Source organism: Symphalangus syndactylus, chromosome 11 (assembly GCF_028878055.3).
Source record: "Symphalangus syndactylus isolate Jambi chromosome 11, NHGRI_mSymSyn1-v2.1_pri, whole genome shotgun sequence".
NCBI classification, from domain to species: Eukaryota; Metazoa; Chordata; class Mammalia; order Primates; family Hylobatidae; genus Symphalangus; species Symphalangus syndactylus.
In genome coordinates this window covers 67,376,489-67,396,045 of record NC_072433.2, presented here as the reverse complement: position 1 = coordinate 67,396,045, position 19,557 = coordinate 67,376,489, and the positions used below count along the sequence as shown (strand labels likewise).

General features: G+C 45.3%; 1 pseudogene; it reads left to right on the top strand.

The window, feature by feature from the left end:
* The first annotated feature begins 11,350 nt into the window (after positions 1-11,350).
* Positions 11,351-11,467, top strand: LOC129457908 (uncharacterized; annotated as a pseudogene).
* Positions 11,468-19,557: the final 8,090 nt, after the last annotated feature.

Sequence of the window (19,557 nt, the reverse complement as noted above, 5' to 3'; positions counted from 1 at the left end):
AAATTATATAGTGGAGATTTCAATGTATGTAAATGTAAAAGAATATGATTGGAAGAGTCTATACTTTAGTTGAAGTGGTAAAATACTACCTGTAAGTAGAATGTGGAACTTTAGGTATGCATACTGTAACCCCTAGAGCACCTACAAAATTTTTAAAAACAAAGATATAGCCAGGAAGCCAGCAGGTAAATTGAGATGGAATGCTAATTATTCAAACAAACATTAAATAATATTAAATGTTCAAATAATCCAAAATAAGGTATGAAATAGAAAACAGAAGAACAAAAATTAGAGGTGAAAACAGGATACAAGATACATCTTTAAATATATTCTATATTTATTCAGATAGGTTAAAAGTAAAAAGATGGAGAAAAATGTACCATACTGGAGTGGCTATGTTATTATCAAAGCAGATTTCAGAGACAAAGAGGGACATTTCATAATAATAAAGGGTTCAATTTGCCAAGAAGACATAATCTTAAACGCATATTCACCTATCAACAATATTTCAAAATATATGAAGCAAAAACTAGAAGAACTGAAAGGAGAAACAGACAAATCCATAATCATAGTTGGAGATGTAACACTTGGTAATCAATAGAAAAAGTAGACATAAAATCAGCAAGGTTATAGAAGACACGAACAACACTATCAAGCAACTTTACCCAAATAATTTTTTTGTTTTTGAGATGGAGTTTTGCTCTTGTTGCCCAAGCTGGAGTGCAATGGCGTGATCTCAGCTCACTGCAACCTCTGCCTCCCAGGTTCAAGCGATTCTCCTGCCTCAGCCTCCCGAGTAGCTGGGATTACAGGCACCTGCCATCACGCCTGGCTAATCTTTTGTATTTTTAGTAGAGACGGGGTTTCACCATGTTAGCCAGGCTGGTCTTGAATCCTGACCTCGGGTGATCTGCACCCCTCGGCCTCCCAAAGTGCCGGGATTACAGGCCTGAGCCACTGCACCTGGCCCCAAATGATTTTTATACAGAACGCTTCACCCAACAAATGCACATTCTTTTCAAGTACACAAGATAGACCACATTCTGTGCTGTAAATAAACCTTAGCAAACGTAAAATAATTGAAAGCAAAGAAAGTATATTCTCTAAACATAATTGAATTAATTTAGAAATAAACATAAAGATATTAGGAAAATGCTAACACTTTAAATTTATTTTTTGTGTATTTTAAACATTGCACAATAAAAATATAAAATAAAACTTGAAATGTTTAAACTAGCCCAGAATGAAAGATTGGTGAGAACAAAAATAATGATAGTCCCTCATTACTAGACTGTTATCAGAGACTCTGATAAGACTAAAAGTGGTGAGGGGTCATGTGGGAGGGAAGTGAAGTCCCCTCACAAGTTTCCAGAAGGAAAAATCTACAATGATCAAGAACATGATAGGATCGTCCAAGGTAAATGAAATCTGCAATGTAAATCATTAAATTGTGAAATGTAAGTCATGGTTCTATACCTTCTGTGACGGTTGATCAAGGTAGAAGAAAAATTCTGAGAACCTTGCTGTTTCTCCAGCAGCCTGCAGTTGTCACTCCTCCCTTCTCTCTCAACTTTTTCCGACTTTAGAATTTCTGGCAGAGAATGGACCAAAAGTCACAAGGTTTAATGAGCAGTGTCGTTTCAGGCCACGAATCTGTGAGCGCCTGTTTCTGCTCACAGCTCTGCCCACTTCTCTCTCTCTACCATAAAGCTTTTTGGTCAAACTCCACCTAAGCTTAGCAGCTGCCACTATTTCCAGGATCTGGCAACAAGAATAAACTGGTTGAATCCCAGCTGTAGGAATTTGGGCAAGCCACCTGACGGCTTAGCCTCATTTTCCTTAGCTGTGAAATAAAGGCAATTAACCCACCTCACAGGAGTTGTGAAGATGAAATGGAATAATTAAATTATTAAATAGGATAATTTAAAGGTAAAGGTGTAAAAGTGCTTTGTCGAGAGGAAAGGAAACTTCCAAGGATTTATTGCTAAAAGAACCCAGTCTCAGGACCTCGCTGTGGTGTTCACCTGGGGTAGTGGCCAAAGGTGTGGCTTCAATCAGTGAACCATCCATCGTACTTACTAGAGAGGGCAGAGGTGGCCCTTGACCCCCAAAATCCCTGCCTCCCCTTTCATGATGTGGCACTGGTGCTGGAAAGAGGCTGACCAGCCAGAGACAGCATTTCCCAGCCTCCTTTGCATCTAAGTGTGGCCAGAAGAATAGTTCTTTCCATTGGCCTGTGAGCCACAGTTGTTTTTTAAGAAGCAGGAGTGCCTTCTCCTTGCTCTTTTCTCTTCTTCTGGGTGGCTAGATGTGTATGAAAATAACCAGACCCAGATCATGGTGGAGGAGCCACAAGCCTGAAGGAATCTGAGTCCCAGAATTGCAGCACCTGGAGGAGGAGAGGCACCCAGTCACAAGAAACACCTACTTGGGACCATTTTAGAAGCACAAAATAAAACATCTATGATGTTAGAGCAATTACATATTTTGGTGTCTATGTAATAAAGCAGCTGGTATGACCTTAACAAGGAGGCTGTATAGTAAGTTCTGGGTGTAATCTCTTTCTCTGCCAAGATTTTGTGGCCTTGGACTGTTTTATACCTGTTACCTCATCTATAAGTACAGATGATAATGGTTCTTGTCTTATTGGGGTGTTATGAAGGTTAATTGATGTAATGCACAGAAGATGCCAATAACCATATATGTTCAATAAATGTTGGCCATTATTATTAAAAGCATAGAATTATCAGACTTTTAAAAAATTCATTCACTGACTCCAGGAAAGATTTCTACCTCTGCAACTTATCTCCAGGTGACTGTAGCCATTACATGCACACCCAAATATTTTACAAAGAAATTATTCAGGGACTTCGTGTTTTTCCTAGGCAGTTGCGTCTTTATTTGAATATTGTTAACTGGAAACCTCCAAGTCTAAAGTTTTAGGCTCAGTTTGTACCTGAAGAGTCACACATGTGGACTTAATGATAGTGTGTGACTTGACCTACAATGACTCGGAAGCCCAACTAACCTGTCCTCTTTACCTTAAAATCCAGAAGTCAGATGCTGTTGCCTTACAGCTGCAGGTCTAATTCTGACCAGCAGAGGGCAGTGCTGCACACAAACTGCTGCAACTTTTGAAGGTACCCAGTGCCTTTTCAGTGTCAAGTTTCGGTGTGGGGGTGGGTTTTCTCCCCAGTTTTATTCCTTGCCTTCAGAAGAATGGCCATGATATTTCAGAAAAGCATCATTATCCTCAGCTTAGCTTTGATAGTTCTGAGTCTGTTGTGTGCTCACTGGCAAATCACATTTTGTGACCCTGCATGTTGATGCTGGTGGCCCACAGGCTAAAGTGAACATCAGGGGAAATATTGAAGGGGAAATAAAGTTATAAAAAGGGCAGCCTGGGAAGGGTGGGGATTGGCCTAGTGATGCTTGGGAGAGGCGTATCTGCTGAATGTGAGAATAGGAGCCCCCGCTCCTTCTCGTATCTGCTGGCACAGCCACCTCCTCCTTGTCCTCCTTTCCTGAGTCACTTACACCCACCTAGCTTCTGCAAATGATTCCACCCCATCTTCTCCCACAACATGGCAAATTCCGGGACTCAGTCCTATGAACCTCAGTAATTCTAAGTTGTGTGATACATTTCAGAATCTCTCCTATATGAAATTTTCTGGAAACACACATGCCCATGGCTCACTCTAGACCTCCTGAATCAGATGCTAGGGTGGGTGAGAGTTTTAAGGAGCTTCTAGGATGATCAAGGTTGGTTCAAGCACCCCACACCCACCCTGAGAACCACTGGTATAGTTAATGAAGACCTGGGAGAGGCAAATGGCAGAAGAATGGAAAGGAGGGGACAGCTGGGGTGGACTTGACGTGATTCAGTGATCCATTGCTTCTGTTACTATCCCCATTTTCCCCAAAGGGAAACTTGCAGCCCACATATAGTGACAGGTGATCTCACTGCTTTCTTTTTCTTTTTTTTTTTTTTTTTTGAGACAGAGTCTCACTCTTCACCCAGGCTGGAGAGCAGTGGCACAATCTTGGCTCACTGCAGCCTCCGTCTCCTGGGTTCAAGTGATTCTCCTGCTTCAGCCTCCTAAGTAGTAGGGATTACAGGCCCCCGCTACCATGTCCAACTAAATTTTGTATTTTTAGTAGAGACTGGGGTTTCGCCAAGTTGGCCAGGCTGGTCTTCAACTCCTGACCTCAGGTGATCCACCAACCTCGGCCTCCCAAAGTGCTGGGATTACAGGGATGAGCCACCATGCCGGGCCCTCACTCCTTTCTTAATGGAGAGAAGGAAAGCTCTTCAACTGTTCTCCTGCCTCCCTCACTCTTGCCCTGGGTTCTTATCCATATTCTCCATCTTTCCTCCTCTCTGACTGCTTGGCCTCTCTCCGCCTCCACCCATGCCTGAGCCCAGCTTCTCTGCCTCCTCCCATTACCTGTTCCCTACCTGCACCTTTGGCGTCGCCCTCTCCAGGGGTGCATTTCCTCCTGCCCTCAGCCCCATCACCTGTCTTCAAAGCTTGCCTCCCTCTCACTGTCTTACGGGCTCTCCCCTCTCCTGTGCTCCTCCCACTCTTTCCCCTCTTCCCTGTCCCCGCCTTCTTTGTGCTGGACTTGGTCACTCCTTTACACGACTATCAACACATCCTCTGAACTGGCCCCTCGGTCTCCCCCAGGCTCCCCTCCAGACTGAGTCCAGAGAGGTTCTTCTAGCACGCTAATCGGACATTGCCTTGCACTAACCTAAAAACCCTTCACTGCCCCTGCCCCACACCCCTCAGCATATCACACAGGCCTCCCCGCCTACTCTTCCCATCCTCTGGACTTTTCGCTCTAGCAGTACGCATCTGTGAACCTCTTAAGGAATGTTTGCTTTTGCCTGGCACTCCTTTCCCCGTCTTGCTTCCTAAAATGAGCTCCCATTCATTCTACAAAACCCAGCTCAGGTACCACCTCCCCTGAAAAGCCTTTCCTTTTACCCTCGGACTGATTTCATCATTCTGTCTTCTGTGATAGCTCTGGCTTAATATCAGCTTCTCATTGTTGTAACTTCCCGCTCTGAAACCTTGGAATCATGACGTATTTCTTCTCCCCATAATTTATTCATTTACAATTATCTCTTCCTTTCTAAGTGTTGAGCTTCTTCAGAATGTAGACTGGGAATTATTAATCTTGGGGTTCCAATTCTAGCACGCGTCTCACTCAGTAATTGTGGGACAGAATTGGGGAAAAGCTAGTCTGTCTGCTTCCTTTCATGGATGGACTTCTTTGAAATAGCAGATGCCTGCCTGCCTTTGTAGTGTTTCTACTCCCACCCATCCCTTCACCCACTAAAATCTGTTTTCCTCACATGTTTACAATCTTTGAAAGAAACAAATGACTCAGCCACCATGTCTGAAGTCTGTGCCCATTCAATTCTCTTCTTCATCCCCTCCGCATCATTTGTCACTATTAACTACAACCCTCCCTGAAGTTCTTCCCTTGGTTTCTGTAGTGGATAGTCACCGTCTTGGTTGTGTCCATTTTACCTTCTTCTGGGAGCAGCACCCCAGTGTTCCTCTAGGGAACCAACCCTCTCCCACCCTCAGCATCCCATTTTCAGTGTCCAGGTTGAGGTGCTGCTCTCTCCAAGACCAGCAAGTCAGAGTTGAATGTGGCTTCACATCTGAGCATAGCCACCTCTTGGCCCCAGAGATTGGATCAGAGGTGAGCATGTAATGGCAAGCATTGGAACTGTTTGTTCCTCCTGCTGCAGAAGATAGAATGGAGTTCCTGACTGCTAGTTTGTCACCATAAAGAGAAGAGTCCTGAGCCAACAGAGGAAAGTAGAATACAGCATAGGAGTAAAAATAAGTCTCAATGTCTTTGAGCCACCGAATGCATCTGAATGTGGACTACCCTGGACTTACCAGTTATATGAGGCAATATATCTCTTTTTTTATTAAACCAATTTGAATTTTTTCTTATCACTTGCAAAAAAATCTTGACAAATTATGGTTATGATGATCTGTAGTATCTCAGATCTCTACCTACATTCTCTTTCTCCTTCACTGGTTTTTTATTCTCCTCCTATCTCATGCATGGGATCCTGATGCTAATAATAGAAATTTCCATTGCGGAATACTTTATCACTCGCAACTTACCTGTCCACAGCCCTCACCAGCATTCACATTCTTCCGTATTGAACACAGCAACTCTGAAGCTTCAATTCTTATTTCTGTATAACAAACCAAATTGTCACCTCCAATTCCAACTTCTCCACAAATCCCTGCCCTCATTTTTCTAACCACCTGCCACTTATCATCAGAATCCCACCAATACTACCAACTTACCTAAAGTCTAATTTTTCCGTCACAATTTCTCTTTTTCCAAATCCATTACTCTTTCTGATTAGTCTAATTTTGATCAAGGTATTAACACTTTCCAGTTTCCTCTCGTTTAAAACCCTAGGGTTATCTTTAATCACTCTTTCTCTATACCTCCCAGTTCAGCCCCAAAACACACACAGTTGCGAAGTCCTTTTGAGTTGATTTCCGGAATGTCTTTTCTGTTCCCCCATCCTATCCTCACCACCATTATGTCCTGATTAGGGGCTTTAACTTCCTTTATCTAGATTCTAGTCTGTTACCATGGCCTCACTCCTCCCTGCCCAGCAGCCCGGGGTATTCCTATAGGGCAGTTCTGAGTCCATCAGGCCTCTGCTCCAAACATCTTGAATGGCAGGCTCCTCACTGACATGCAGGCCCTCAGGATTCTTGCTGTCTGCTTATTCCCTACCTGTTCCCTCTCTTCAGGGGCTTCTCTCTCAAGGGTGGCTGCCTTTCCCTCTCTCATGTTTTATATGTGGAGCTCTGACACCTAGAAATTGCCCCCAGCCCCACTCCCCATCTCTATTGAAATTCCAGCCACTTTCACCCCAGGCTAAAGGTCATCTCCTTTCCTCTAGTGACCAGATAGGGAAGTACAGCATAGATGGCAGAACAGTTTGCGAGCACCAGAGCTGGTCATCCACAGATGCTCACACTGGTGCCAACCCAAGGTGAACACTCTAAGTGTGTGCTGAACCAAGGTGAGCACCATACGTGGGTGCTATAGCCTTGGCTCGGTTCTGTCACCCTCCTACCTGTGACTCACACCTGGGTCAACGTGCTTCTGACTCCCATTGAGTCAGAGAGCTGACACATGCGTGGCAGTAGGGGGCTGTACACCATCTCTCGGGCTGGAACCAAAGCAAACCAAAATGGAACAACCAGAAAGCTTAGTCAACACGCATATGATATCCTGCATTGAGGTTCAAATTGTGAATTCAGTGGTGTGGAATGGGGGAGGCTAGGTGTTCTGGGGAGGACTTAGGGTTTTGGGAGTTTGGGTGGACTCCGGGCTCTATATGAACCAGCAGAGGGCCAGGGCTGCCAAGAGAGTGAATGTCATCAGAGGCTTTGTGAATAAAAGGTGGTATGCGAAGCAAGGGAAATGGCAGCCCCCCTGTTGCCCATCCGCGCTGTCAGGGATTGAGGTCTGATCCAGGCAGCTCATGTCAAGAAGGAATGGACCAACTGCAGCCAGCCTCAGGCAGGATCACGGCCATGACCCAGTGGGTCAGGAAACCAGAACAACTGAGGCACAGGTAGAATACTGGGCTGAAAAGAAGACTTGGCAGGGACATGACAGCTGTCTTCAAACATTTGGAGGGTGTCTTCTGCTTTCTAAAAGGAGTTAACCTTTGCTATGTAGCTAAGGAAGGTGGAGTTAGGGTCACTAGATAAAAACTATAGAGAGGCATTTTAGCTTAGGAACAGGAAGAAATTTTTGAATGCAAATATGTTCATTATATATATGCAGTGGGATTTGGGGGGGAATTTTTGCCTTTTTGCTTTATTTTTCCTATGAGTTTTTCTTCTGATTTATAGATGTATGTGTTTTGTACTGAAGGGGACTTGGGTTGTTTTTGACTGGCCAGAACCCATTGCCCCTTCTGGTGTCAGTCCCCAGGTTTTGTTTTCGGGAGCAGCCCCATCCCTACTCTCAGTGATTTGGGTGGAGCTGTGCCTGCTGCCTGGCTCCAGGGGCGTTTCTGTAGCAGGCCTGGTCCGTCCGTGTCCTCCAGCCCTGGCCACTGTGATTAGTCTAGGCACCAGCCCTGACTCCAGCTGGCCTGAGAGTTGCCCAAGGCTAGCAGGAAAGAGCTGCCCTCTTCTGCCTGGGTTGCTGAGCAGACAGGAGCTTTGGGCAGGTGGTGGCTGTCTTGCCTTCACGAGGGGAAAGCCTGCCTAACAAGGAAGCAACACCTGAGGGAAGCAAAGCTGAGAGATTCAGAGTAGATGTCATTTGAGCCCCTACGTTCAGCTCGACTGAAGCCAGGACTATTTTCTGGACATTTCAGTGCTATGAGGCACTCAATTACCTTTTTTGCTTCAACCAGGTTGCAATTTCCTGTCTCTTATAACCAAAGAAGTCCTGATGGATATCGACAGATACAGACTTTGTCTATCATTTGTTTTTGGGATGCTGACCTGTCTGGCAATTGAATGACTACAGATACTTAAGAAAGGTCATAAAACCACTGACAGTTTAGAATCCCATAAGGAACCCTGGATAAGTTGGCCTTAGATGGCCTTTCAGATTCTGAGAATCTGTTCTGGACTCATCTGTGAATGCTGCTTCTCCTCTTTCTAAAACATCTTGTCCGCTTTGCAAAGCTCCCTTCCCTTTGGGAGCATCTCACATTCTACCCTGGGCCAGAGCTCCTGATGCCACCTCCTGTCTCCCCCATTAGATCATGACCATTTTGAGTAAATGTGATGGTAAGTTTTGCTTCTCAGCTCAATTAGTATTATGAAAAGTAAGGCAGGGAGGAAAGAAGAGAAAGGAAAAAAGCAGAAGGAAAAGGAAGGCAAGAAATTTATTTTTATGGTATTTTAAGCACTTAATTGTGATGCTTCATCCAGTCTCAATCAAATTCTTGATTCATAATTCCTCCCTGTTTTTTTGCTTCCTTTAAAATTCAAAATGCTCATCTTTTTTAAAAATAAAGTCTATGGACGATAGTGTTATTTAGCAAAGATGGCTTGTATTGGAAGGTTTCATTCTAAACTCCAGTTCCACCCTTTCTTGACTTGTTCTTCTTACTTACCTCTCTATTTTCTGGTGATTCTGTTAATTTCCTTCATAAACCTTCTTTATCAATGAAGTGCTCAGACCCACAGGTACTTGAATCATAATGGTATATCTAGATAATTGCAGAGGATCCTTCCAGAAGTTTTTAGACAAGGGACACTATTGTCTTGTCTTACTTCCCTAAGGAAAATCAGATAATGAGATAATCCTCCCCAGCAAGACACAGAAGGAAATAATCTGCCTGTGATGAGGCTTCTCTGTTTTCTTTACCTGAGACTCGTCAAAAACAAAAATTAAATATATATGTGTATATATATATATACACCCTAAACACCTTCTACCTTTCATTGCCTGGAAGGTTTTTCTGTCTAGACATTTCTTCAGCAGTTACAATGGTGCTGAGTGTAATTGTGGCAGGGCCAGCTGGCCCAGACATCCTTAAAGGGGCCTCTGCATTGCAACGTATTTAAAATAGTCGTCACTGCCTCAAGTGGATGAGATTTCTGAGAGAATAATGCTGTTTGCTTATGCATCCAAGCATTTGTATTTAAATGCTTATTGAGAACCCAAGGTGTACAGCACTCCATTAAACCCTGTGGGAGAAGATGCCAAACACGGGGCCCCATCCTTGCTCTCCAGGAGTTTATCATCTAATTAGAGAGACAGGACACAGTGCACACACAAACTCTCTTTTCGGTTGAGGACCTGAAATCTGAGCGTCTCAACCCTGCCCAATTAATGTCAGCAAAAGAGATTTAGAAACAATATTGGATGTCTGAGCCTCACCCCGGACAATTACATGAGAAATATCTGGATAGGTCCCACGCGTTAGTTTTTTAATTGCTCTGCCCCATGCAATTCTAAGCTGCAATCCGAGGTGAGAACTGTTGGCCTAAATCCCACCTTTCCTTAAAGATAGGGATCAGTTTGCTCTCCCTGATTTCCCCAGTCAGAAGGAATATTACTGATTGATTTTCAAAGATCCCAGTGCTTCCATCAAAGAAACCCACTGGAAACCTCAGACCGAGCCCCCGTCCCCAGACATCTCAAGGGGGAGGAGAACACAGCGGGGAAGGTCAGTACCCTGCAGCCCCAGCCCACACCTGGAAGGTTTCTTTACTTGTTGTTGATTAAAGGCAAGGTCCCATCAGCCAGGCTCTGGTGATGCTAGAGAATTTAAAAGGCCACAGTCAACCCAAATACAGTTCAACTCTGAGACCAGCCATATTTCTTGGCAGCCCCTTGGCTTACTGCAAAGTACCTATGTTCGTAAACTTGGGGTCCAGTGGTTATCTGACCCCAAATGAGACAGATGTTTCACTTCATAAGACTGGAATCTTCTGGAAGCAACAGTGGTTGGCCTAGATTTTCTCCTCTTAGGCCTCCAAATTTGGACCATATTCCTGTCCAATGCAGGTGCAGCATCCTGGCTAATGAGGCAAATTGGACCCTGGCGTCCCAGAACAGACATTCTTAGGCACTGACGATGGCTGCCTGGCTGGGAGATGCAGCTTAGTCTTGATTAAAGTTGTCTTTTATTTCCCTTTGTCTGAGTGAGCCCATCCAGTCAGCACTAATCCATTTGTCCAAAGGATTCTAACCTAATCGCCAGCACTTGTGGCCAAAGCCTCTGATGCTCTGACCCATCTCTGTAATTGTCCTGACCAATATATCTGCCTGTGCTCACTGATGGCTCAGGCCAGGCTCCAAGCTGTACCTCAGAATGTGATTAATCAAGAACATGAGAGGAGGGGAGATGCAGACTGGAAGCTTTTTATATGCTAGGGGGAAAGAAGCCAGACTTTGAGCAAAGGAGACGTCAGCTTCCAAATAAGGTTCCTAAGGGTGCATGCCGATGCATTGCTCAGTAGGCACCGGGTTTTCCAAGGCTCCAGAAGCTTACTCAGGACTTATTGCTGCAGAGGTAACAGAAGCTTTCTCACCAATAGAAAAGTCCGGTCCTCAGGCCCGCATGGATCCCCAGTTTCAGAGCAGTACAGACCTTCCAGAAAGGACTTTGGCACCAAAAGTTCTTCTCCCTGGGTCTCAAGCTGTGTTTTCTGGGAAGCAGTGACACCCGGTACTCTAATCCCTCAACTGCCTCCCAGGCCCTGGGTCTGGGTGAGATCAGACCACATGACCCCCTTCTGCTCTCAGCCCTTCTGCCCCGTGTCTCCAAGGGTTATCATTTTAAATGCCGCCTCAAGAACTCCTCTCGTCTCTGCTGCTAATTAAGCCCACCCTTCTTTCTACGTGCAGCTTCTGCACACAGCAGCCCCTCAGAGGTGTAGCAGCCTGCTACTGGTATGAGTTACCCCGAGGGACCCTGGAGACAGATCTTTCCAATAGATGTTCCTATCTCTGACCCCATGCTGTCCCCACCTTCGGCTCCAGACAGGCATGTTGGGTCTTTGGAGAGCCCCAGGGCACAGTGGCCAGGGTTCACCTCAGCCACATTGCCATGTCCATCGGCACCACACTGCAGAACAAGGAGCATGTGATCGAGGCCCACATGGGGGTCAACTTCAAGTCCCCTGACTGCCAGGCAATCCACATCTCCAAGAAGTGGGGCTTTACCAGGTTTAATGCAGATGAATTTGAAGACGTGGCTGAGAAACACCTCATCCCGATGGCTGTGGGGTTAAATCAGTCCCCAGTTGCAGCCCCTGGACAAGTGGTGGGCCCTGCTATCGTAAGTGCTCCCATTGCACTGCCCCCTGCTTACTCATGCCCACTGAGAAATCCCACTCCTCGTAAAAAAAGAAAAAGAGAGACAGAGAGCTCTTCTAGTAGATTTTGCCTTCTGGTGCCATTTTGGGTTTTCTGTTTTGTTTTGGAGACAGGGCCTCACTCTGTCGCCCAGGCTGGAGTGTAGTGGCGCCATCTCAGTTCATTGCAACCTCCATCTCCCGGGTTCAAGCAATTCTTCTGCCTCAGCCTTCCAAGTAGCTGGATTACAGGTCTGCGCCACCATGCTCAGCTAATTTTTGTAATTTTTGTAGAGACGGGGTTTCACCATATTGCCTAAGCTGGTCTCAAACTCCTGGCCTCAAGTGATCCACCACCCTCCGCCTCTCGAAGTGCCGGATTACAGGCGTGAGAGCCACAGTACCCGACCGTGGCGCCATTTTGAACGAGCTTGGGAGGGGTTTGAAAATGCCTTTCTTGAACATGTCCTTGCAGAGGGTGTTGCCGCTGACATCGCAGCAACAGGAGGTGGGAGCTGCTTTTCTGAGAGAGGCAGGGAATTCTGCTCATAAAGTCACCAGCAACACTAGTTGCATTCTAATCACTCATTCCACCACGTTCACTTAGTTTCTATAGTACTACAGGTTAGTTTTCACTTCAGTAGGTGCTGAACTGTTTGCCCTAAGGGATGCAAACCTGAATAAGAAGTATCCCACTGCAGGGAGCTTCTGCTCTAAGGAGTGAGGGGAGGGCAATGATGCTGAGGATTCCTGGGCTTGGGTATCAACCGGCAAGTGAGGTGATATTGACATCAAGACCTCATCTCAAATGAAATCTCATTGCTTCTTTTAGATCAGTCACGAAAGGAGCAATTCCTCAACCCAATGCAGTCTCAGAATGAGGAAAGTGATTTTTTTTTTAATCATTCTTATCCCAGGTTGTCTCAGAGGGCAACCCCTCATTCATCCTCTTCCTACCAACTTCCTCTGGTCTTGTGTCCAGTCACCTTTGTGGTGACTGATGTGGGTTTCCTTGTGTGTCCTATTCACAGCCACAGCATTTTCCTTCTTTAAGAGAAAGAGTCATGCCTGTAATCCCAGCATCTTGGGTGGCCGAGGCGGGCGGATCACGAGGTCAGGAGATCGAGACCATCCTGGCTAACACAGTGAAACCCCATCTCTACTAAAAATACAAAAAAAAAAAAAAAAAAATTAGCTACTCGGGAGGCTGAGGCAGGAGAATGGCGTGAACCTGGGAGGCGGAGCTTGCAGTGAGTTGAGATCATGCCCCTGCACTCCAGCCTGGGCGACAGAGTGAGACTCCCGTCTCAAAAAAAGAAAAAAAAGAAGAAAGAAAGAAAGAAAGAAAGAAAGAAAGAAAGAAAGAAAGAAAGAAAGAAAGAAAGAAAGAAAGAAAGAAAGAAAAAAAGAAAGGAAAGAAAACGAGAAAGAGAAGATTAGGAGTTCTACCTAAAGAGTGTGCTCCCTCAGGTGAGTATTCCTGCCATACCGCTGCTGTGTATGGCAGAGCAAGGCAAAACCCAAATAAATTGGCAGATTTAGCACCTTTTCCCAGCCCTCGAAATGTTTTATTTAGAAGAAAGATTAATTAAATACAAAAAGGCAGAAGATGTTCTTACACTAAACTTTCCAGGGAAGTCCCTCAATTCTCTCCTTTATCTTCACCCATGGAAAGTCAGTCAAAGAGAGACCATCTTCAACCACTGCATGCCCAGCATTCTGTCCTCTTGAGTTCCTGCATCTTTTGTCCTCAATCTGTTTTCCAGGGGAAGGTTTTGTTTGGCCACCCTCAATCTCACGTCTGAATTTTCCCATTTCAGTGCTTCTTCCTTTCCTCAGTCAGCCTTTTTGGACAAATCTCTTAAAGCAAGGTACTTAACCTTGACTTCATACTAGACACACCCCAGGAGTGTTAAGTACTGATGCCTGGGTCCCACTCCCAGGATTCTGACTCCATTGTTTGGGGTGGGCTTGGGAGTTGCATGTTTAAAGCTTCCCGGGTGATTCTGATGGCCAGGGAGGCTGAGCACCCATTAGAGGGCTGTGACTGGTTTCCTCCTGCAGGCTTTCCCTTACTCTTCGTGTTCTATGCTCTCATAGTCATTATTGCACCTTATTGTAAAGAAAGAACTGAAGCCAGGGCAATAGGCTCATTCTAGAAGTTAAAATATTATAGCATCACAAGAATTGATCTCCCTGGTTTCAGGCCAGTACTACGGGACCTCTGGCTCCTGGCTCAAATTTTATCCTCAGTGTCACCAGGTCACAGAAGTACTGCCCATATTTCTGCGTAGAGTTGCAAAAACATGACCATACCTTTGTATCCTAAAAAAGCCACACTATGGGGCTAATACTCCCTGTGAGCCTTGGGCCTGTATGGCACTAGAGCATGTCTTTTTCTGTTCCTTTGTCTCTACTTACCTCTGCCTCTGTTTTTCTACCTTTAAAAAAACAAAAACACCTTGACTGTATTATAAAATAGAATGAAAATACTTGAATTTTTTACATTTATTTACACAATTTTTTTTTCTGAGACAGAATCTTGCTCTGTTGCCCAGGCTGGAGTGCAGTGGGACCATCTCAGCTCACTGCAACCTTCTTGGGTTCAAGTAATTCTCCCTGCCTCAGCCTACCGAGTAGCTGGGATTACAGGTGCCTGCCATTACACCCAGCTAATTTTTTTGTATTTTTAATAGAGATAGGGTTTGGCCATGTTGGCCAGGCTGGTCTCGAACTCCTGATCTCAGGTGATCCACCTGCCTCAGCCTCCCAAAATGCTGGGATTAGAGGTATGAGCCACCGCACCAGCCTCATCTATTTGTACAACTTTTGATCCTCATTCTTTTATTTCTTTCCTCATTTCTTTCTGAAAGAAAAATAAATGAATTGCTACTTAACCTGCCTCCAGTTTGTAAAGGCAGGATGAGGTGGAGAGAGCACTGTACTAGGAGTTTCCAAAAGACCCGAGTCTGTCTCAATCACTCACTGTCATGCACCCTGAGATGCAAGTCACTGATGCCCTCCTTCCTTTCTCTCAATTATAGATTGGAGAATAATGTCTTCATGGCTCATATTCACAGCCCATATCCACAGGTTAATATGAGAATCAAATAAAACAGTATTCGTGAATTTTTTGAGAAAAAAAATGTAAGCTAGGATTACTTTTAATTGGTCACATTGTGAATCTGAATCTTTCTACAAAGAAATTGTCCATGCTCATTCTTTAAGCTATCATTTTGATTTCTTTGGAAACCTCGCTTGCAGTCATGTGATCAGAGCTGTTGCTGGTCTACAGACAGCTTTTCTTTTTCTAGGAAGGATGTTCTGTGGTCTGTCTGCTGCTTTCATTTCAGAAGGAAGCCCTGGTGAGGTTCCATCTCGACATCCGCAAGTCATATCCACAGGGAAAATGTGACTCACTTGAGTGACTGTCTTAAGTTTTCATGGTTATTATTCAGGGAGTAGGTGTTGTCTTTGGGCCAAATCATGAAATGGCCCAAAGACAACACCTACTCTCTGATTTCACCACTTGAAATCATCATGACATCAGCCCTCTCACAGAAACTGACTATGCACCCACAGGAAGCAGAAAGAAGGGTGGGCGATGGGGCACAAGGTTACTCCAAGAAAGGCCACTGTCCTAGCCCTTCTGAAGTTTAATGATAATGTAGTCAAAGAATGCAGCAGAGTGCCTGGCGTATGATAGGAAGGCAATAGAGGGTAGCCAATCCGCTACAGTGCTTTTATGAATAACCCTATACAAAATACAACAGCTGAGATGACTCAACCCCTTGCAGAATGAGAAGAGACACAAACGAACCATAGTTTCAGCTGCATGGATGGTAAGTGCATGACATACTTGCTCTCCACCTCCTTTCTTGGCTGTATCTGACACCACTAAAATTGATCATTGCATAGTTTGCTGATGATCCTGCATGTGACTCCAGAATCCTTCTTGACCCAGCCTGAATAAATTGATACCAGTCAAGCTAAAATGCCAATTGTTCTAAAACTGTTGAACATTGCGGTATAAAGATTTCGGTAACCTAATCAATGCATGCATGGCCCTTGGTCAGGCACCCAAACCACATCATTATAGTTGACATTTTCCTCTTCTTAGTCTTCGTCATCAATATCATCATTATACATGTCATCACAGTGCAAATTTAAGCTATTTTTATTGAAAGGCCTTTAGTTTTTATTTAGGACTCCACCAGGGCTGTAGAGGGCTTTCATTCCATACTTTTATATTTTAGCCTCAGTGACTAAACCTATTTCCTAATGATTTCAGCATAATCTTTTCTTTTATTGTCCTTCCAATCATAAAAGAACATGTTTCAAAAAAAGAAAAAATGCTATGTGCATTGCCCCTTTTTGTATAGGGTTTTCTCTCCTTTATAATAATAGAGTGATCCTACAAATCCAGTTCAGAATTGTAACGAATTATTGAATCCATAAGAATAGACTACTGACATTGATGTAGACTCTAGGGGAAAACATCTGGCAGGCAGAAGTTCTACAATACATTGCAAAGGATCTTAGCCAAAAAGAAAAGTTAAAGGGAAGTACCTGCAAGGAGGGCAATAGTCCATACTGAAGGTGGAACATATGCAATAGCAAAAACAGTCCATTATCTTTCGATTTCTCCTGGGCCTCTTTGTGCAGTAGCTTGGAAAAGAGCCTTTACCCAGGTCCAAGGTGCCTCCTCTTCTTGGTTTGGTGATCTCAGTTCTGGGAAGCTGGGCTGCTCCAGAGAGTCTGCTGAAAGTGTGCAGATGAGAAGAATAGGCTCTGAAAGGGCTTTCTGGCCCTCAAGAAACAGGATACTCGGCCCTACCTCCTGCAGTGCCAAGCTCTTCTAAGGCAGCTTAATGGGCCCTAGATAGTGCAATCATCAGAGCTGGTGGGCCAGAAACATGACCACCTGCCCTCCTGAAGAAGATTCATGGGAATCTTTCCATGACAGCCTGAGGAAGACATCCCACCCTTGACTCATACCAAGGCTTCTCTAGTGAACCAGTCAGAAACAAATATGTTGTTAAGTCCTGTGTAGAAGACAGACACAAGACAAAGTGAAACTTCAACGAATAGGACAAAAATTCTAAATTTGAATATAATAATCATAAATGAAAGATAAAAATCCTAAATTTGATTATAAGTCATCACTTCTAGTTACCCCCGGAATTGAGTGCTAGAGAGAAATAATGGACTCAGTCAATTAGAAAAACTCGAGAGGCCTCGATCCATTAGTAAACACAGGTTTTCATTTTGAAATGAGTGAACTCACCATGGACCACTCATCCACTTCCCACCAACAGCCAAGCTGACGTGGAATCGAACCATCCAGGGTGCCAACCACATGTGTGGGCAGTATGCGTACACATGGTAAGCAGTTCGGTCCAACACAAACCTGAAGGAACATGACAAGACTCAAACTCAGATGCACCTTTTAGCTCCCAGTCTCAGAAACTGCTGTGGCCAATGATTCCCAGGGCAGGGAGTCTCTAAAGCCAGAAAAATCAGAGAGGCCAGACATTATCCCCATTTCAAGAGTAGCATGTGATCAACCAAGAAGCAGGTTGTGAGCAGACTCCCACCTACTATTGAAGGTCCTTCCCCCAGTTATCTGAGAAATGGCCATGAAGGCGGGACTTCAATGCTCTACGCTTGCTCCCCAGAGCTGTCCATGTGAAGGTGTGGGACTCGGACTCTGACATCCTAGGCCAGGAGGCAATGGTGACTCCCAGCCCTGGCTTCAACAGGCTCTGTGTTATAGATGTGTTGGAAATCAAGGCAGAGGTGCACGAAGAAAGGAACTGAAATGATCTTGTGACTGGGCCAAGATCCTTACTTGTGTTTATGTTTTGGATGTGGGAGGAGACAAAGAGTAGAGAAGGGAGGGACAAAGCTGATGAGAGAGGGTGGAAATGCAGTTGACATTTCTTCACTCCCCAGCAAGGGGAGTTTGACTCCGTAATTAGCTCTCCTTCCCCAAGTAAACAGTCAACACATCCCGACAGCCTGGGTCTGTACTTGCCTGAGTATAACAACCCCATTCCACACAGAACACTGTTAGCCCGCGTGAATCTCTTGAGTCCTCAGGAACACGGTGGTACTCCCAGAATGTGAATACTGTTGTAAACTCCCACTCAAATGTTAAGGAAATATTTCCAAATATTAAGGAAATGTTTGTCTCCCTGACCTGATTCCATGCTAATCCGAACAGACTTCCTAATCCTGATGCTCTTTGGTGTCGCTTCCTGCCCACTGTGCGGCGTCCATTAGACAGTGAGGTTGCTGAGGGCAGAAGCTGCACCTTGCTGCTGCTGGATCCCCAGCGTCTCGTTCAGGGCCAGGCCTACGCCATAGTTCATTAAATATTTCTAGAAAGGAAAAGGGGCATGGAATGACCAACTTGTGTACATTTGCCTGAGGCATCTCTGGTTTTAGCATTGAATGTCCTGTGTCCTGGGAAACCACCTCAGACTTGGCAACCCGAGACAATTGGTCACCTTGGCTGGAAGGAGGGAGGGAAGAGTGAAGTACATTAGTCCAAGCCTACCTGGGGCAGAACCCTGCATGCTCTGACTTGCTGGCATACGGAAGGGGCGGCTGAGTAGCAGGTGCGCTCATGGGGTCCCTAAGGAGATGCGGTGAGCCCATCCCTTCAAAGAAGCAGAGGGACCATGAGCCAGACTTTCATCCCATCATCACTGAGTCCTGAAAATAGAATTATTATATTCATCTGGGAAACATCTGTTTTGAACCTACCCTTTGTTGGGTTCTGTGCCAGATCCTGAGAGTACGGAAGAAGCAAGAACAGGTCTTCCTTTCGGGAGTGCAGAGGAAGCAGGGCATGCTGGGAAAGTGTCCCGTGGGCTTCCTGTGTTATGCATGCGAGTAAAGCTCTGCACATAAGTTGATGGACAAACACATACGGGGCAGTTTGCCTGCTGGGCTGGCACACACGTGGTCTACCTTGGGAATCCTAAAGGACAAAGAGTTACAACCTCCACAACAGATCTTTGCCATGTATCCCCAGGTCTGTAGAACCCATGGTGGCAGAGAGTTGTTGGTTTGTTTGTTTTTCAGCAACACATAGGCCTTCCCAGTGGGCTGTGGAAAGGATCACCAGGTCCCTGGCTTAAATTAGACCTGACATCATGGCCAGGCGGACATGAGGCTGCCAGGGACTGCTGGGGGCAGGCACCAGGATGAGGCCCAGGGAAGAGGAAGGATGCAAGGTTTCCACTGCACTCAGGGCAGATGGAGCTAATCCCCCAGATATGAGCCCTGCCTGCTCCTTCCGTGGCCCTATGTTTTCAACGGCCCAAGGGCCAGTGGCCAGGCAGCTGTCTCCCAGCCCAGAGACATGGCACAACCAGGGCTGTGCAACTGGACATGAGGCCAGTCCTGCCCTGTTTTTGCTTTACTCCTGGCTTGCCACTCTCAGCAATAGGTCCTGGCCCCACAAGAACTGTTTTGGTGACTTTCCATTAGGGCCCACAGAATAGAGACTCGGCCAATTTTGAGTGGAGTTGACCATTTAACTCGTTGGTCTCAGATCTATCCTTAGGTTCAGCTTCCACAGACCTGACACTGTGTCCATTTGGCTCTTCATAGCTGCTGACTGATTTTCTTTTTTAAACTCCCACCCTACCCTTACCCACTACAGTACATTTAGGAAATGTATTGTCTTATAGCAAAGAGAAATATCATC